Source organism: Notolepis coatsorum, assembly GCF_963971535.1.
Source record: "Notolepis coatsorum genome assembly, chromosome: 14".
Classification (NCBI taxonomy): domain Eukaryota; kingdom Metazoa; phylum Chordata; class Actinopteri; order Aulopiformes; family Paralepididae; genus Notolepis; species Notolepis coatsorum.
In genome coordinates, this window is record NC_140178.1 from 1,117,864 (window position 1) to 1,139,163 (window position 21,300).

The 21,300-nt window shown below is 40.8% G+C and overlaps 1 long non-coding RNA gene across 2 annotated transcripts; it reads right to left on the reverse strand.

Moving 5' to 3' along the window:
- Positions 1-15,430: 15,430 nt before the first annotated feature.
- On the reverse strand, positions 15,431-20,238 carry LOC311240155. 2 transcript variants are annotated; one of them, XR_014620470.1, is made up of 9 exons: positions 20,092-20,238; positions 18,978-19,043; positions 18,664-18,754; positions 17,233-17,888; positions 16,959-17,009; positions 16,722-16,776; positions 16,127-16,191; positions 15,767-15,819; positions 15,431-15,566 (listed from the first exon to the last, which is right to left on the reverse strand). It is a non-coding gene; the product is annotated as an uncharacterized lncRNA (long non-coding RNA). The 2 variants fall into 2 exon arrangements; XR_014620471.1 differs by having other exon boundaries at positions 18,651-18,754.
- Between the last annotated feature and the right edge of the window lie 1,062 nt (positions 20,239-21,300).

Sequence of the window (21,300 nt, forward strand, 5' to 3'; positions counted from 1 at the left end):
ACATATTTATTGTCTCATTTGTGTGAAATATCATATAATATATGCTCCAATCATGTTTATTTTATTTTTATTCAATTACTCGTTCATGAAAACCTAGGTACAGGCACCAACATCACCATTCTAGGTTCAATAGAATAAAAGTTATGAAGCGTAATTCGAAATAAATACAGAAATTGCAGCCATCTTTGATTTTTGCCATACCAGAATATTCAAAACATCAATATTTGAACTCAACACAGTATTAACTTAAAATAGCAATACAAAATTATATTACACATCAATTGTGTGAACATTAAGATGTTTTTAAAGAATTCATGATTTCGATTGTGGCCATTTTGGATACATTTTTATTAAATTCAACTAGTTTCTTGACACTCAAGCCAACATTTTTCTATAGATCCATATCTTCAAATTAGAAGTGAAAACGAAACTTTCGCATACATTTTAAATGACTGAGTGTCCAGGCACCCCACTATCAGAAAAGTGTGTGGTTTTCTGGTCAGCAGGAGATGTGCATCTCTGGCAGCTTATGGTCAGTTGAGTGCAGTGGTGCAGTGCTGGTATAACTCGGTATAACGGCGTTATACCTCGGTCACTGAGGCTGAAGTACGCGCAATCGCTTTTTACATGGCATTATCCAACCGGACTCCCGGAGAAGCATGCAGCTGCAGAGCCGCAGAGCCAGCGGCGCTCTCTGGGCCGCGCGCTGACGGCCGCGCTGTGAGGCAATAGTATCCAGCTGCAGGACGAGAGCAGCCAAAAAAAACTGTGCATGCGAAGACTTACTGTCAATTTGCCACTGCACCACTGGTTGAGTGTTACACCCTGGTAGGTACTAGGTAGTAGTATACGGATAGTAACATAGTACATAGTAGTAAGGTACTAGTAAAAGACAGTTATTTATATTGTTGACAGAATCTGGCTATGGGGCGACAATAATGTGGTCAAGAGGCATGGTTTCTATCTTTAGCCTTTGGAGTGGTTTATTCATTCACATGTTAAACAGCAGCACATGAGTCCTCCTCTCCGTGAGAGGCAGGTGGGGGAAAGAGGTAGAGGGGGAGGAGACATCTCTTTATATACTCGCCACCTGGTGGTATCATGAGTGGCTCTGCCTAGAGCGCCCTCTAGTGGAAACAGTTATATATGCAGTTAGACAGTTACTTGCAATCCTACATAGAACCTCTAACTTTAACATATATATATATTATATTGTAGAAATCGTCGGAATAGAGAAACGCACAATTTCTATCAGTTGACAACACAAAGCCGTGTGTCATTTATTTCGCAGTAGCACAAGTGACAGCTGTCAGAACTATGCCGGGCTAGCTTCTGACAGCTCGTAGTAATCAAACATTTATCAATGAAACCCCACACAGGGCGTCTCCTCTCAGCCCAACCCCAAAACCAACCTCCTTAAAGTGACAGTGCCCCATCAACACATCAAAACAATACCATGGGGAATTATGTCTCTATAGAACCCACTACAATATAAATATTATATTTATTAAGGTTATTTATTTATTTGCATCTCAGATATTGATTGAAGAGGTGTGTTTCTATATGGGTGACATGTCCCCATACACAGGGCATACGAAGGCATTCGCATGCAGTCACCAGCTCTCCACCCAATCCAATGCCTATATGGGAGATTTCCCACGACCTGTTAAGACGGCACTCTCTTACGTTAAGACAGCACTCTCTTACGCCACCATCGCCAAAACACCAAAAGAGCATCAAATCACTGACCTCTAGGACCATCATTCAGGTCATAGTACCAGTTAGATTAGATTACATTGAAATGTATTGTCATCATACAGCATAAGTACATTACAATGAAAATAAGGGTGGCATCCAACCCCAGTGCAAATGTAACAGTAAAGTGCAATAGTAATATTAATATAGTGATTAAGCTGGGTATGATATATACATTTGTTCTACTGAGTATAATGCTAATCACATGTATGTATGTACAGAGTTGTAATATATTTAAATGTTTAAAAAAAAATCTTATGTACCCCAGTTGCTATTGCATTTCATTACATGTATATGTACATACATACCAACTATTCGCCTGTTTTATTCTCCACCCATCCATAGCAACACTATTATCACCGACATCCAAGAAGGGGGATCCCCCCTTGAACGGCCCTTCTATGGTTTCTCTCCTCCACATCGCTTGTGGTGCTTTTTTCCTATTGCTAGGTTTTTCCTTACCTTTGCTGGGGTATGTCTGGGAGTGTTGCATTTATTACTTTACATTTATTTTGGATTTCATGGTGGGTTTTTTGTTCTTGATTTATTGGGATGTTACTTCTTGAATAGTTTAAAGAAGACTTGTCCGGCGCATGGGGACATTAACTTGTGATTTCGGGCTTTACAAATTAATTTGATTTGATTTAATATGCATTTATATGTCCAGTGATACAAGTATAAAGACACTATGGTCAGGCACTCTACTACTGGCCCCTGAGCAGCTAACACTGGAGCGGTTAAAGCTGAGGTGCCTTGCGAGCAGGCACGTGCACACATAGAGCCCAACGGGTGCACAAGCACCTGCCCTTTTGTGCCTCATAAAAAAGTGCCCTTTTTATGCCAATTATTTTTACCATATTTTCTTTTTTACCTCCATATAGAGAGTGATCTGCAATCTGCTTGGGTTGGGGGTGCAATTCCTAACAGGCTCAACCATATGGATAAAAGTTCCCATATTATGTGCATTACACAAACTAAAAACAGATATTACATTACATTACACAAACTAAAAACAGATATTACATTACATTACACAAACTAAAAACAGATATTACATTACATTACACAAACTAAAAACAGATATTACATTACACAAACTAAAAACCGATATTGTCTTAATTACTAGAAGAAAGAAATGCACCACCTTTGGCTGATAGTAATTTATTCATTTTTTTTTTTTTTAAACTTAATTTTTTAGCGTTTATCGCTTTTCTGGTCAAGCATGACCGACAGTTGTAGGGTGAAACGGGAGAGAGAGCAGGGGGAGACATTCGGCAAATGACGGCGAGTCCGGGAATCGAACTCGGAGTCAACCAGATCCGTGACGCAGCACGGAGTCCCGCGACGCAGCGCGGTAACATGGTGTGCTACTGGAGCACCCCATTTATTCATTTCTTAGGATTTCTTTTGGTCTAATAAATGTTTAAGGTGGTTAATGAATTCAACTATTTTTTTGTAAATGTGGGGCCAAATCTGGCAGATGCCATTCAAAAACACGATGAACCATTACAGGAAGGATGGAGAGGAGATAGTAAAGTACTGCAGTCTATGTTTTTGGGAAATGTCAGTGAAGCAGAAATCATGTCCATTGTATCAAAGTCAAAGAATAAGACATCCATTGACAGTGATGGGATAGATATGATTATAGTGAAGAAGACAATTGATTGTATAATCAAACCTCTCTGTTATATTTGTAATCATTCTTTTCAGACAGGTATTTTTCCAGACAGGATGAAGGTAGCAAAAGTGATCCCACTTTACAAAGTAGGAGATAAGCACAGCTTCACTAACTATAGACCAGTGTCATTGCTCTCACAGTTCTCGAAAGTGCTTGAAAAACTGTTTTCGCATAAGTTAGATGGTTTTGTGGAAAAGAACAAACTGCTGAGCGACTGCCTTAATGAATATTATTGAAGAAATAACAACAGCAACAGATAAAAGGAAATTAACAATAGGGGTGTTTATTGATTTAAAAAAGGCAATTGATACCTTAGATCAGTGGTTCTCAACTGGTCTAGCCTCGGGACCCAACATTTTCCTTAGTCATTAAGTTGCGACCCAAAAATTTTAACCACTATGATTTATGTACAAAAAAAATAAACATTTGCAGTAATACGCAATCTTTCAAAACATGAAATAAACACAAAAAAGTGCAACAAAAGTGCAACTATTGCTAAAAACCCAATGAAATAAACTAATAATAAATAATATATCCTTCTTAGCAGACTTCTTAGCTTAACATCCCAGGGAACTAATGGGATAACTGGGGATGTTGTTTGCTCCTGACAAGAGTCTCAAAGTCTGGGGTGATGGTAGACAAAACAACTCTGAGGTCATGCTCAATGTCCAATCTGTTCCTCTGCTTTGTCTTCAGCTGGACCAGAGCTGAGAAGCCACTTTCACAAAGATAGGTAGTGCAAAAAAAAAAAAAAAAAAAAAAATTAAACTTTTTTTTTTTTTTTTTTTATTACTCACACATCCGCGACCCACTCAAAATGGCCCCGCGACCCACTTTTGGGTCGCGACCCACCAGTTGAGAAACACTGCCTTAGATCATAATATTCTAATTTCTAAATTACGTTCATATGGTGTGAGAGGAATGGTTCTAGAATGGTTGAGCAGTTATCTCCACAATAGGCAACAATATGTGCAGTTGGCAGATGGCAAATCTGAGCTCATGAAAATTGAATGTGGGGTACCGCAAGGTTCGGTTTTGGGGCCCAAACTCTTTCTTTTATATATTAATGACATTTGTGATGTTTCAAAACTATTAGTTTGTCTTGTTTGCTGATGATACAAATTTTTTTGCTCTGGAAATAATTTAAAGGAACTAGCTGAATATATTGTGTATGAAATGACAAAGCTAAAGAAATGGTTTGATGTAAATAAGCTATCACTGAATCTGAAAAAAAAAGATATTTATGATTTTTGGCAATCGAAAACTAGATGAAAATATAGTACTGACCATAGATGGAGTTGATATAGAGAGAGTTAATGAATTTCGTTTTCTTGGTGTGATTATGGATGATAGAATAACATGGAAATCGCACATAGCACACGTTAAAAAAAAGATGTCCAAGAGTATTTTTGTTATGAATAAAGTAAAGGATGTGTTAGAGTATGAGGCAATGAAAACACTCTACTGTTCACTCATCTCACCTTATATCAGTTATTGTGTTGAAGTATGGGGGAATACTTATGGGACCAATATAAAACCATTATATATACTACAGAAGAGGGCTGTAAGAATCACACATAAAGTGAATTATCGAGAACACACAAATATATTATTTATTAAATCTAGAATAATTAAACTTGAAGACATGGTTAAGTTTCAAACAATGTTAATTATGTTTAGGGCAAGAAATAATACACTGCCAGAAAAACTACAAAATCTTTTTCATTTAGAAAGTGAGTTTAGTAGGAGAAAATACAGTTTGCATGTACCACACTTAAACAGATGTGTCCTTCAGTTATTGGTGTAAAGTTGTGGAATTCTCTCCATAGCGAGCTTAAGGGATGTAATAGTGTTTATCAATTCAAAAAAAATTATAAAAAATAAATATTTAGTCAGTATGAAAATCAAATGTGATCTGAATAGTGAGATTATTATTATTTTTTCTCTCTTTCTTTTATTCTTTATTATTATTATTATTATAAAACTATATAACTGGATTGTTCTTGTATAATGGTATAAATTATTATTTGTGTAAATTAGGTTATATGCCGACCATTAAGTAAATACTTGTTTAGTTTAGGAATAAGGGGCAGGTAACTATAAGATTTATTCTTCTTCCTGCTCCTTTTGTCCATGGAATGATATTTATGATTGTGTAATGAAGAAACTCTGATGGTATGATTCCATGTGGCAAATAAAAACTCTGAACTGAACTGAACTGAACTAGATGGATCCCCCCACTGCCTCCTCCTCCTCCTCCTCCTCCTCCTCCTCCTCCTCCAGGGGTCACTGCAGGGGTCACTGCAGGGCGCCACGGGGAGCAGCGTACTGGCTCATGTTAGGCAGGCCATGCATTATGCAGCAGCTTAGGCCACAGTGCCGGATCTTCATGTCCTCGGCTACAGTCCACCTGTCGCTGCTCTGGTCGTAGCGCTCCACGTTGGACATGGTGGTGAAGTCATTGGAGCCTCCGACCACGAAGAGCAGGTCATCCAACACCCCGATGCCAAAGTCGCTGCGGGGGGTGAGCATGGTGGGCAGGGCGCGCCAGGAGTCAGTCAAGGGGCTGTAGGCCTCCGCGCTACGCAGGTCGTTTACTCTGTCAAACCCTCCCACCTGAGGACAGGACACATGAGAGGAATGTTTTAGTGTGTGGCTCAGGCAGGCAGGCAGGCACACACTGTATTAATCCACTTAGGGAAATGAGGGCGTCACAGCAGCATTGCAAGTCAAATGATACATATCTATAAAGATATCTAGTATAAATGTGCACCTACCGCATAGACTTGTCCTCCGTACGCAGCGACTCCCACTCTGCTACGCCTGCTGCTCATGGGGGCGATCAGAGTCCACTGGTCGGTGTCTGGGCTGTAGCACTCAGCTGTGAGCAGACACTCCCCCCCGTTCTCGCCACCACAGATGTAAACCTGTAATAAGAAAGAATATTCTAATTTAGTTTATATATTCCATTTTATTTCATTGTACTTTAATTGTCTTGTCTGTTAATGTTGATGGACCAAAGGACAAGACAAAATCCTTGTATGTGCAGCTGACTTGATGAAGACATTTCTGATTCTGAATGATACCCACCTTGTCATGGAGGGCTGCTGCCCCTGCGGCGCTCCTGTGCTCCAGCATGGGTGAGATCAGTGTCCACTGGTTGGTTTCAGGCTCGTAGCACTCGGCGGTGTTCAGATCCACGCGTCTGTCGCACCCTCCCATGGCGTAGATACAGCCGTCCAACGCAACCAAGCTGACGTGACAGCGGCGTGAGTGCATGGGAGCCGCCTGCAGCCAGCTGCGAGTCATGGGGTTGAACCTGCACACACTGCTGAGAGGCTCTACGCCGTCCCAGCCACCAACGCAGTAGACCAGACCGTGGAGATAAGCGGTGCCGTGGTGGTAGACCCGGGGACTCTCCGCCTCAACGCTCACGTCCATCCATCCACCGGCTCGGATATCGTAAGCCTCCATGCCATTGGCCGCCATGCCACTCCGGCCTCCGATGGCCAATAGGACCTCCTGGGGCAGGCGTGGGCGGATCAGGGGGTTTGGGAGCCTGTCGGAGCCAGGGGGTTTCAGGACGCTGAGGATGAGGAGCCTGCAGTCGTGGCTGTCCCTCATCACAGGGTTGTTCTGGATGTTGTTCAGCAAGTAGTCAGGCCTCATCAAGCCCATGCGAACCTGGGAAGAGACAAGCAGACAGCGGGTACAACTTAAGTGGTCTGCACACGGCGGGCGACCGACGTCGCCTGGCGATGTGATCGTCTGTCGCTCAACGACAATCGCCTGGCCCCCCACACTAGAGGCGACCATTCACAGGTATAATAATGTGTCGCTCTGTCTAGCTGGGGGTGTGGTTACTTGTTTCCCCCCGGAGGGAGATATAGGAGGACGGACCGGATGTTAGGTTGAAGCTAGCGTATTAGCAGGTAGCAGGTGTTGTGCATTACGAGGGGAGTATTAACCTGTAAAACCCATATTGAGCTGGAATTAAACCACCATATATACGAATACAACCTCTCCTCATTCTTCCTGACATTACTGCATGCCTGATCGCTACAATACGTTCACTACCACCTATTGGACAAGTATTATGCACCTGCTGAGAGAGGATGTTTTTTCACTGAAGACGCAAACTGTTCTGTTCTCAACCATCATTTTCTTTGGACAATAAACCTTATAAACTACAGCTGCAGCCTGGACATTAAACTCTGTCAACACCCACAACTTATTTTGTTACCCGAGTATAAAAACACTAGTAGGTGCATCGTGGCGCATTGTTCATTTATTAGTTAATGACAAGCTGCCACTATAGCTTCTCCAACTAACGTTATTTATTTAAATCTAAGTAGCATGGTAATAATACGTAGAATATTGATCAATGAATGTATTGATAAATTAATGGTGTACAAATGATACACCAGTAGAAGTTCTGTACTACTTCTACTATAGAAGTCATGTTATTTCCTCATTGTCCTTGCTCTGTCGCCTGCCGTCGCCTAAAAAAATAGGATCGAGGCGATTTTTAGCCAGGCGACAGAAATAGCTGCGCGACCGTCGCTTCAAAATCTCCTGCTGTGTGGGTTGTCTCATTCGTAACAATGGACACGATACAATTATGTCGGTCGGCTCACAAAAAAAGTCGGTCGCCTGGCAAAAATCGCTCGCCGTGTGCGGACCCCTTTAGACATCGGTTGTAGACGGTTTCTGTTGCTAGGGAACAGTTTGGACTAGGGATGCTCGATATTGGCTTTTTTACCGATACCGATATACCGATATTGTCCAACTCTTAATTTCAGATACCGATATCAACCGATATCACATTGTAATGCCGATATTGGCCGATAATATCAGTAGGCCGATAATATCGGACATCATTTCTATAGAAATGTAAAAAAATATATATATATATTTTTTTTGAAAACCGATAACGATATTTTCCGATATCACATTTTAATGCCGATATCGGCCGATAATATCGGTAGGCCGATAATATCGGACATCCCTAGTTTGGACCCAAATGTTTGAGAACCACTGTACTAGGGAACCTAGTGTTGTTTTAATGTATTGCAATGCACAGTAATACAATTAGTTACCTTGGGCAGCAGCAAAGGGATGTGTGTTTTACGCTCCTCACAGGAGTGGTCGATCCAACGGAGGACGGCCTCAAACACCGTCTCCTCGCTCTTCACGTTCAGGTCATCCCTCTCGATGACGTCCACCAGTTGCTGCAGGGACAGCTCCACAAACTCCTGTGAGACGTGCAACATCTCCTCAAAGTGGCACACGATGAAGAGATGGGCCTTGCGCCTCAGGTCAGGGCAGCAGTACATGTCCGCGAACCTCCAGATGCCGACACAGTTTTCCAGAGACAGCTGGCCTTCTAGGAAGTCAGAGCACGCTCCTACTATACCAGTGACGAGAAGCTGGTCTGCAGCCACCAGAAGCTCTTCCACGTTCTCTGCTGTCACCAGCACAAAGTGTGTGTAGGCGTACTCTATGATGAGCTGCATCATACCCGGGGACACCCCAGGGATAGTGTAGACTGCTTTCTCTGAGTCGCTCCAGCGAGTGAAGAGGGTTCTGAGGGATGCAGAGTATAGAGATATCTGATCAGTAAGCAACATTCTATCCTGTGTACTAATATATATTCACTGTAGAAGTATAGGGTCTTAGCAAAGTAGAATTATAGTATCTTTCTACAGTAGAAGTACAGTATAGTATCTTTCTACAGTAGAAGTACAGTATAGTATCTTTCTACAGTAGAAGTACAGTATAGTATCTGTTTACAGTAGAAGTACAGTATAGTATCTGTTTACTAACCAAGCTAACCTGAACCAAGCTAACCTGAACCAAGCTAAACGTACCTGAAATAGGCGCTGCAGCCACACAGGATTGCCTTGTGGGCATTAAACTCGGTGCTGTTGACTTTAATAACCACATCACAGAACCTTCCCTCCAGACGCAGTTCATTAAGGATTGTACAGGACATTGTTTCCTTTTCCATGTGGGGATTTTTAAATTGTATCTACAGAATATATTCAAGCTGACAGACAAGTAGCCGGAAACAACAAGTGAGATCTTCACTTGTCTTCTGAGATCTGAGATCTTCTTCTTCTTCTTTTGAATTTCCGGCAGTGTAGACGCATCGTGCCCTCTGCAGTTCTTTTGATGAGCTCTTCTTCTTCTTCTTCTTCTTCTTTCTTCTCTTGAATTTCCCGCAGGCGTATTACTGCCCTCCTCAGTTCTTATACTACACTAGTGGTTTGGTTTCCATAGTTAGGCCTCTGGTAAATCAACTTTTGATTGTTTACCCTCTTCTTCTTCTCATCTTCAAAACACATTACTATCGACTCTATCTCCTTCTTCTCTGCTCCTCTTGCCTGTCCAATACTAATAAATACAATAACGCTATATCCTCTGATACAACTCTGACGCGTGCAGAAATATCAGCACTGACTCTGTGATCAGCTGGTGGTTCTCATTATCCATGCCAAAGAAAGATTTAAGAGAGAAGGGAGAGACTCCCAACTCTACCAGACTTTTATAAGAGAATTGTTGAATATATACTGTACACAAATGTTCTAGAATGATCTATTATGACATCATACTGTGACATCACAAATGTTCTAGAATGTTTGATTATGACATCATACTGTGACATCACAAATGTTCTAGAATGTTTGATTATGACATCATACTGTGACATCACAAATGTTCTATAATGTTTGAATATGACATCATACTGTGACATCACAAATGTTCTAGAATGTTTGTTTATGACATCATACTGTGACATCCAAATGTTCTAGAATGTTTGATTATGACATCATACTGTGACATCACAACGGAACATGTTTTGAGGTCCATTTGAATAATTTAAATAATATATATATATATATATATATATATATATATATATATATATATATATATATATATATATATATATATATATATATCCTTATTTTTCAATTTTTTTCTCCCATCCCAATTTCGTATTGCCAATTCTCCCCTCCCCTGTCTTGAACGTTGCTAGACTATGCCTCCCACTGGTCGGCTGTAGTCAGGATAGAAGCCTTGCATCACGTGTCCCCTCCGGTACACGAGGAGGCAGCCGTCGCATCTTTTCACCAGACAGCGCGGACTCTCGGTGGCGAGGAGTAACGCGTGGGAGGCTCACGCTGCCCCCGATGCTTCCTGTCTCTGCTGTGCAGGCGTCACCCAACCGACCTGTAGGAGTCGCCGTCCACAACGTCCAGATTACCACCCATCGACTTCCACCCGCTACCTCTGTCAATTGAGATAGTATGACGACTGGCCCAAGCCGCAGGCTCGAGACCGGAGTCTCTTGCATTGGTGACGAGCGCAATCACCGCTACGCCACCCAGCCGCCCCCTAATTTAAATAATATGTTGACATTAAAAAAGAACAAATAAAATTATTAAAAAAACTACATAAAACAATGATACAAATTATAATAAAATATTTAAGTAGAATTTATAGAAAAAGAAAAATAAGACAATGAAATAAAGATAATAATTAATTTAAAAGCTATTTTGTGCCAACTGAGTCTGCTGTCCTGTGGGATATAATACAGAATATACAGACTTGGGGTCTGTAGGGTAAGCACTTATTCCCTCCGCCCTGAACATTTATGGAGATGTATGGGCCTTTTAAGTCAGTGATAAAAGTGTCTTTCAAGGATAAGTGAGCTCCTGCACTGATTATTATAGTTCAATATTCAATATTTGATCACCAAAACCCCCCAAAAAGCATAAAAAGGCCCCTCCCCGCCCAAAAAGGGCCCCCAAAAATAGCACAGGCCCAGTGCCCTTTTCAGCCTTTGAGCACCTGCCCCTCTAAAGTCCTGTGCACGGCCCTGCTAAACACGTTTCACAATTATGCCACATCAATGTGGAACGCCCTACCCACAGCTGTAAAGGAATGTGAATCACCCACTTTCAAAACCACTCTCAAAGAGCACCTACTGGAGGCTGCAATTCGAAACTGGCCCCGGTAAATGTCCAACCCCCCCCCCACCCACCCAACCCCCTCCAATGTACAGTTTCTTCCCCCTCAAATGTATTTTTTTTTATTTAACCTTTATTTAACCAGGACGTCCCATTGAGATACAAGATCTCTTTTACAAGGGAGACTTGGCCAAGATGACAGCAATAACATTAGCAATATATCACACAAGAACATAATAAATATATATTATTCTCTTTTAGAAACTCTGTCTGTAAATAAACAGTACTGTATATTTGTATATCTTTTTTTTGTATTTTATTTTTTTATTATTTTTTAAACAAACACAAACAAACATGACAACACACGATTAGATATACAAGCATTGTTAACAGTGCACATCCAATTAAATCACCGTTTAGATAAATGTCTTATACAAGATATACCCCTAATACCTGCTATCTATTCCCTATCTATCTATTTGTATATCTTGTATGTCATAAATGTCTGGATGTAACACTACTAGGGGTGTAACGGTTCACAAAAAACACGGTACGGTACTTACCTCGGTTTTTAAGTCACGGTACGGGTTTTCTGTACAGTGGGGGAAAGTTTGGCTTTCCACGTTCCACTCAGGGGTGATGTAGTGTGCAGTAACTAACTGTACTTGTAGGGCTGTCAACGAATATTCTATATTGCTATATTTCTCGAAAAAGAGATCATTTGTTGAAGGCAGAGGTTCTGTGTAGGATTGTTAGTAACTGTCTAACTGCATATATAACTGTTTACACTAGTAAGTCTATCTGCATATATAACTGTTTCCACTAGAGGTCGCTCTAGGCGGAGACACTCAGGAGTACTACCAGGTGGGGAGTATAAATAGATATGTCTCCTCCCACTTCTTTCTCTCCCCCCAAGGCTCTCAGAGAGAGGAGACCTGTATGTTACTGCTGCTCTTCATGTGAATAAATAAACCACGCCAGTTAAGGCTCAAGATAGAAACCATGCCTCTTGACCACATTATTGTCGCCCTATAGCCGAATTCTGTTAACATCATTAATCTCAAGTGACTACCTGGTAAAATAAAGGTTAAATAAAATAAATAAATATTGAAATTAATAATCGACTTGTAATTTTTTTTTTATTATAATAATTATTATATTAGATTGTGAACAAAACAGCCCCCGGTGGGCGGTCGTTAGTGGTTAACATACCGTTGTATTTGTTCGGTACACTACACAGCCGTTCGGTTCGGTACGGTACACACTGAAACGGTTCGGTACGGACACGTGTACCTTTACACCCCTAAACAGTACTGTATATCTGTATGTTGCGTATGTCATAAATGTTATGATGAATTGAAAATGGGGGACCCTGATCTAAACAAGACGAAAGTCTTTCTCTGGTCTGCATCCCCTTAACAATTGTGTGTATTGAGCCGTACTGTATTGTACCCATTCTGCAATCTGTTAATACAGTTTTCAATCAATCAATCAAATTTCTCTTGAATGCTTTTCAGGAAGCTCTTATTACTCTTAAACTGGTATTTAATGCAAATAAAACTAAATTCAAGCTGTTTTCTAGAACCAGACATATTGATTATAATGGTTTGCATATATCTACTGTAAATTGATCTAGCATTGAGAGTCACTGAATATAGATATCTTGGCATTGGGCTTGATGATACATTAACATTTACATAATGATATAATCTTGCCAGAAAACTGCAAAAAAAATAAAGTATAGTCTGAACTTGGAAAGTCAGCCTTTTATTTTAATGCCCCAGCTTCTTGGAATGGCTATAAATAAATGAACACTCCGCTATCCTATGGAACATTTAAAACCATGATCACAAACCTCCCTGCTTCGGTATGTTTTTAATTGTATTCATTTATTTATTTATTTTCATCCGTGTCTTTTGTCCAATTTATTCAATGTCTCGCCGTCTAAACGGCCCCTCCCTCCCCCACTGCAATCTCGACATCATTGAACGTGAGGAAAAACCTCAATGATTCATTCGAGAATAAATTAAAGTTTGAAATGAAAATGAAAAGAAACTGGCTCAGCTGCAATCCATCATAAAGACAGTAGAGCAATATCTCCAAGGCGGTAGGTCTCAAACGTGGTCCGTTGTAATGACCGCTGAGGACACCTGCTTCTCTGACCAGAAACACGGTGAACAGCACCCTCTGCTGGTGTGATGTTGGTACCACATGTGCGACTCTGATTCCTGGCCTCCGGCGTCTCTTTGATGACAGTAGCGCCTACGAGTCGCCAGGTGTCGCTATTGTGCACGTTCTGAGGTTGTTCTATCACGTGGCATGGACAATGGGAATATTTGAGAGATAGAGAAGTGTGATATTCCTCTTTCCTATTAAAATTAATACTTAAATTTGAAATTGTATTAACCATAAGAAAATTAAATAGTAATTTTGTAATAAATACATTGCTGAACTAAACTAACCTACACTGTAACACGCAACACTTTGATGAACATTGTTACTCAGCAGATAGTTATACCCTTCTTGCTGTCTTGTCGCACAGAACTTGTAAGTCGCTTTGGATAAAAGCGTCAGCTAAATGACTAAATGTAAATGTAAAATTATAGTTATAATTATGAATTATAATTACCTAGTCTTACTAGTTACACTGCTGGCCAGTATGACTTACTACCATAGTGTCTTTATACCTGTATCACTGTACATATTAATACTATATCTATATCTGTACATATCTCTTACCTACTCTTACTAGTTACACTGCTGGCCAGTATGACTTACTACCATAGTGTCTTTATACCTGTATCACTGTACATATTAATACTATATCTATATCTGTACATATCTCTTACTAGTTACACTGCTGGCCAGTATGACTTACTACCAGTGTATTTATACCTGTATCACTGTACATATTAATACTATATCTATATCTGTACATATCTCTTACCTACTCTTACTAGTTACACTGCTGGTCAGTATGACTTACTACCATAGTGTCTTTATACCTGTATCACTGTACATAATACTATATCTATATCTGTACATATATCTTACTAGTTACACTGCTGGCCAGTATGACTTACTACCATAGTGTATTTATACCTGCATCACTGTACATATTAATACTATATATCTATACATATCTCTTACTAGTTACACTGCAGTATGACTTACTACCATAGTGTCTTTATACCTGTATCACTGTACATATTAATACTATATCTATATCTGTACATATCTCTTACCTACTCTTACTAGTTACACTGCTGGCCAGTATGACTTACTACCAGTGTCTTTATACCTGTATCACTGTACATATTAATACTATATCTATATCTGTACATATCTCTTACCTACTCTTACTAGTTACACTGCTGGCCAGTATGACTTACTACCATAGTGTCTTTATACCTGTATCACTGTACATAATACTATATCTATATCTGTACATATCTCTTACTAGTTACACTGCTGGCCAGTATGACTTACTACCATAGTGTCTTTATACCTGTATCACTGTACATATTAATACTATATCTATATCTGTACATATCTCTTACCTACTCTTACTAGTTACGCTGCTGGCCAGTATGACTTACTACCATAGTGTCTTTATACCTGCATCACTGTACATATTAATACTATATCTATACATATCTTACTAGTTACACTGCTGGCCAGTATGACTTACTACCATAGTGTCTTTATACCTGCATCACTGTACATATTAATACTATATCTCTTACCTACTCTTACTAGTTACACTGCTGGCCAGTATGACTTACTACCATAGTGTCTTTATACCTGTATCACTATATATTAAGTCAAAGTATTTATATTTTTTTTAATCATTAAGCTCTCATTTATGTGGATTCATAAAGTCAAAGGGTTAACCAATATTGTAACTCAAGTTTAAATGTAGGAAAATTAACTACATTTTAAGACATGTTGCTATTCCAAAAGTGTGCGTTTCTGTAGAATGACTTATAACTACAGTAATTTTCAGACTATAAGATGGATATACTTTATTGATCCCCTTGGGGAAATTCCAGTGACATACAGCTCATAGTCTCATTAACAACATCAACATCATATCACATCTGCATTTTCATATGGTCCACTGGTTTGGGCCTTGGAGTCGTTGCTTGGTTCTTGTCCTGATAAGAAAAAAACATTAGGCGTTACCAAACATGAATTAAGATTCCTTCCGTCTTCTGGTCATATCTATTGATGTTGCATCTCAAGCCTCAGGTTACCATAAGTCCACACCAATATTCAGACAGGGATAACTTTTATCATCACTGGCGACAACACTCATTTCCAAAAGAGAAACTAAAGACATTTGTGAGAAACTAACCTGTGTTAATGACTCAGTCAGGACCATGCATCCCATTCTTCCATCTCCTGGATCTGTACACAGAAAACTCGATTTATTAAACACTTTAGAGCTGCATCACTGGAATTATGCTGCCTTCAATAACTTCATACTAGGAAAAATCAAAAAGGCACATCAACTCGGGAGTTCCTAGTCACAAACCGCTATGATTTCTGAACCCAGTTCAGTCAAGCACATTCTGGTCATATCTATTGATGTTGCATCAAGCCTCAGGTTACCATAAGTCCACACCAATATTCAGACAGGGATAACTTTTATCATCACTGGCGACAACAGATTCATTTCCAAAAGAGAAACTAAGGACATTTGTGAGAAACTAACCTGTGTTAATGACTCAAGTCAGGACCATGCATCCCATTCTTCCATCTCCTGGTTATATGCTGGATCTGTACATAAAACACATTTGATTTATTAAAAAAAAAACACCCAAATTGCATTTCATTTATGCTGCCTTCAATAACTTAAATTCTGACTTCCTACTAGGAAAAATCAAAACAGCACATCAACTCGGGAGTTCCTAGTCGCAAACGGCTATGATTTCTGAACCCAATTCAAGCCTCAGCGTAATTTCAACATGGCCACTCGCATCATATAAATATGAGCCATTAGCCATTTTACATTTGCAAGTATATTAACTCTAAGTCACTGTAAACCCATCTTTGCAAGTTGTTGGTTTAGCATGTTCCCCACTTCCAACCTCCGACCATAAAACAAACTCTGCATAAAAGGAAATATTCCTTGATATACATCTATACTACCACGCACTCGGCTGTAGCATCCAAGTTCAAACAAACATCGTTACTTAGACTGGACGTCTCAGAGGAGGTTTGCATCGTCAGTTATCGCATCGGACGGCACTTCCAGGTCTCATCATTGAACCCACAGCAATTTCAAGAAGTCACCCTAAAGTACTTACCATTCAACAGGCGTCATCACAGTATCCAGTAGAGGGAAGTGGCAGTCTCGGGAACCTGCAACAAAACCAGGTATAATGTTGAAGTCAAGATTCTCAGCCATGAATCGGTTCAGAATAGAGTCTGCAGCAAGTCATCAGATACCATTGTACTTCCACAGTTAACATTCAGACAGGGATAACAAACTCATAATTGATTTCGCAGACAGTCGACAAAAGAGTGTTATTAATGTCACTTACATTGCTAGGCTGGGTCCTTCCTCCACGCAGCCTCCCATGGGACCACCATCTCTGTGGAACAGAAAACAACATCAGACACAGAAGCAAACAGGTGCGCTCACGGAATGAACCGCATGTCTCAGTTACAAGTGTGTTCTCACCGTCATTCAAACAAGGTAGATAATTGTAAAGGTTGCATCACAGACAGCACAAGGTAAAAAATAAAGGACACATGTAGGCACACAAAATATGAATATGGCCCTTGTTCCTCTTGGGTTTTAAAGACTTCATTCACCTTGTCATAGGGAGGGGGGGATGCCGTCAAACACCTTCAGTCTCTCCAGGGCGTGTGAATACTTCCCACAAGCCAGTTGTCCTTCCGCGATCCGATTGGCCACTGACGCTTCTCTCAGCGCCCAATCGCGTTACTCCTAACAATCGCGCCTAGCTTTCAGTTCCACAGCCCCAAGTCCTTCAGTCCGACAACATGGTCCTTGTACACCTTTCTGAACATAGCAGACGTAGTTGTCTCCTTGTTCGATTTTGATATCGTGCTTTAGCACAGCCAAAGCAAAAGGAGGCGTGTGGCCAATCGCAAATAACCCCATCAATGTGTCTATGGCCTTTTGTCCAACATCTCTATAGCGGATGGCATCTGCGACATGGAGATTATGATTGTACCTATTCACAATGCGAATGCGCAATCACGTTAATATAGAGAGATGAAAACAATATGTTATTTATATTGATGTGATGTTGTCGGACTGAAGGACTTGGGCTGTGGAACTGAAAGCTAGGCGCGATTGTTAGGAGTAACGCGATTGGGCGCTGAGAGAAGAGTCAGGCGCCAAGCAGATCGTGCAAACCGAACGCGGAAGGACAACTGGCTTGTGGGAAGTCTTCACGCCTGCAGGGCGGCCTGTCCTCGCTGGGTCTCGTGAGGGAGCATACCTGGTTTGGACAGACGCAAAACAGAAGATTAGGATTCTAAATCACATGTTGGAAAACAAATAGCAATACCATGCATGTTAGTGGTGTGATATGTTCTTTGACCCAAGCACATTATGTCCCGAACTCGACTCAGCAATCAGATCCGTTAGGTTTGTCTCATCAATAGATCAGTTTTGGGATAAAGTGCTCATCACAGTAGAGCACGGACAAATGTGCCGGGTAACATGAATTCTTAATGAATAAATCTTGCAACAAGGTCCAAAAGCCTCATAATATCTAGTATATTTTTATCTTCTTGTAAATTTCCAGCAGACGAAACACCCTTCGGCGTATTGCTGCCCAACTACAATAGTCTTCTTCTTGAGGTTTTACGGCGACCGGCCACCATTCGTTGGGGCATTAGCGCCATCTTCTGGTCTCTGTCACCTTCTACAATGTCCATATTCCTTCCCCATCATGTAGTGCAGCTAATCCTCCCCGACTGAGCCCCTCTGTGAGACACTCCTGGCCTCCTGTGGGCCGACTGGACTTCTTAGTCATTCACAAGCCCCTTCTCTAATTCCCTAACCACTCCCCCCATGTCAGACCCTCCATGCCCAAATGTTGAACTGCCACTCAATCACCTTAATCCTCTCCGTCCTGCCCTTAACCAAAGCATTAACAACCCCTGCCACAAAGGCGTATCTTTTGATCCATCCATGCCAATCTTAAAATCTTGCTACTTGCTGGTGTACATCTGGAGTCCATTGGTTTTAATGTTACCTCGGACAGTTACCTCCAGAAGATTCTGCTGGGAGCTCTGAAGTGGTACGGTCCACGACAAGGATTGGCGTTCATCCTTTTACGCAGGGAGGACTGGTACTTCACTGTTCACACATGGACACAAGACTACTTTAATCAAATGAAAGCTATGCCCAACAGCCAGTACTGTGAAAAAATTGATTTAGTATGCAATGCTTATGTCTCAGATGGTAGTGCATGTAAGTATTATCATGGTCGTTAGACTCGAATAATTTACTGTGGTTAAACATCACTGACGATAAGCAACGCAGCAAAAGTCACCCCGGAGGTATGACAACATTTACTCACGTTTGCTGCGGTAGAAATTGCCAGAGATGTTGATCCCCTCGCATCTCAGCACGACGACTTAGTGGCCTGAGGGGAAAACATTTGTTCCGTTAATAAATAGCCAGTCTCAGGTAGTAAGTCATGTCATCAAAAGGAGACGCTAGCACTTCACAACGCTTGGTTTTCTATTGTCAAGCGGTAGAGGCTGTATTTTCCCCAAAATTAAGTTAAAAGATTAAGTTTGAACAAACGCAATGTAAAAATTACATTTATGTAATCATAATCCTCCATTTATAAAAACACGTCCCACCCCACGTCTTCATAATCACACCCAAAACATTAACATCTTAACTTCAGGCAAGTTCACGTTTATTTTATAAATGTGGTATTTAAGCCTACTACTTCATCTAGAAACACAAAGGACATCTTCTGGAAGACTGCACAGTCATTTTTACTGCGATTGCGAAATAAATGTAAGGACAAACTGTCCTACAACACTTAATTACAAGTTGGATCATTTGCTGGAAACGACAATGTCGCGGACTTGGCTCAGAAATCAGATCCGAAAAGTTTCTCATCAAGATGATCAGTTTCGTGATAAAGATGTCATCAGCGCCAAGCAAAAGGGACAGCCGTTACGAAACCACTGTATGGCCCAACAAAGCAAAGTCAATATTTAGGTGACAGTTATGTGATCTCACCAGTCTTGAGCAGTAGTCACTCATTTTCAAAACAAATAGAAACGAACAAGAATGTGATAAAACATGTAATAAAAACGGCGCGCAACGCGGACATTTGATGGTAGAAATCAGTTGGTTTCCCCCATACCAAGATGGCGGCGGTCACGTGACGTCAGTGTGTCTCCGAGAATGTGATCGACTCAAGCATGGCAAGAAGTGATGACCTAACGTGGACTGCGTTTGTATAATACACACAGTTACAACTTCAACAACCTGTCGTGAACGCTCTCAAGCTAAACATGTCTAGTCCACGAATCACACTCGACTCGAGTAACTTCTGCAAAAACTGCACGATATGACGCACGTGTTGTGCTGTAGACCTCGAGTTAGCTGCCGTGCTAGCTAGCTGTAAAGCCAAGGCCCGGTTAACAACGTTGATATAATATAATACTCACGTCAGGAAATGCTCGTTCACGGCGGACGGTCTGTAGTACTTGAGCCAATGTTTCGACATGAACACATAGTTAAATGTCGCGTGCGGACAGTGGGTTAGATAACCTAAGTTCTTGTTAGCTGAAGACAAACTATCTACAAGACGCCTCTGCAGCTGCCGAGAGAGAGAGAGACAGGAGGAGCTCACGTCGAGGTATTTATACTTCTATGTGCCGCGTCATCATACACACGTGACTAGCTGCTGACCAGTGGGCGAAGGCAATGCACCGATGAATGAATGAAAACTTTATTTAACAGATTGAAGAATTAGTACGGCTCAATACACACAATTGTTAAGGGGATGCAGACCAGAGAAAGACGTTTGTCTTGTTAAATATCAGGGTCCACCATTTTCAATTAATACACAACATGACATCATGACATTTATGGCCTTTATTGACCTGACTCCTAGAACCCACCTCACCCCTGCCCACTTTGACAACCTAGGATGGCTTAGAGTAGACGACAGAGTACAGCAACTTGCAATGGGCCTGGTCTACAAGATACACTACACGACCAAGGTACCCATGTACATGTCAAAATACTTCCCAAAGGTCAGTGAATACCACGATCACAACACCAGAGGGAGCTCCACAAATCATGTAAAACCCAGATTCGGCTCAAACAAGGGACTAAACACGTTTCGCAATTATGCCACATCAATGTGGAACGCCCTACCTAAAGCTGTAAAGCAGGGGTCGGGAACCTATGGCTCGCGAGCCATATATGGCTCTTCTGGTGACAGCATATGGCTCCCAGACATTTTTGAGTTAAAAAAAAAAATGTTTTTTTTTTTTTTTTTTTTTTAATACTTGTGATATTTCTTAATAGTACTGTGTCATTTTAAAGTAAACAGACATTAGTTTTGAAGATACAGCTAATAGTATCTGTAGCTGAAGATATAGCGAGCAGAGCTGGCGAGGGAACACAAGTGGACAGAAATTAAAAATCTTCAACCTGCTCGACGATTCTGTAAAAGATCCAGAGATAGAGATTGAGAACTACTCAATAATCAGGAATGATAGGAACAAACATGGAGGTGGTGTCTGTATGTACATACACAAGGACACCAAATTCATCAACAGAAATGACCTGAATCATAAATCAATTGAAACTGTATGGGTGGAAATCCTATTCGAAAGGGCGAAATCCCTACTGGTTGGCACAGTCTA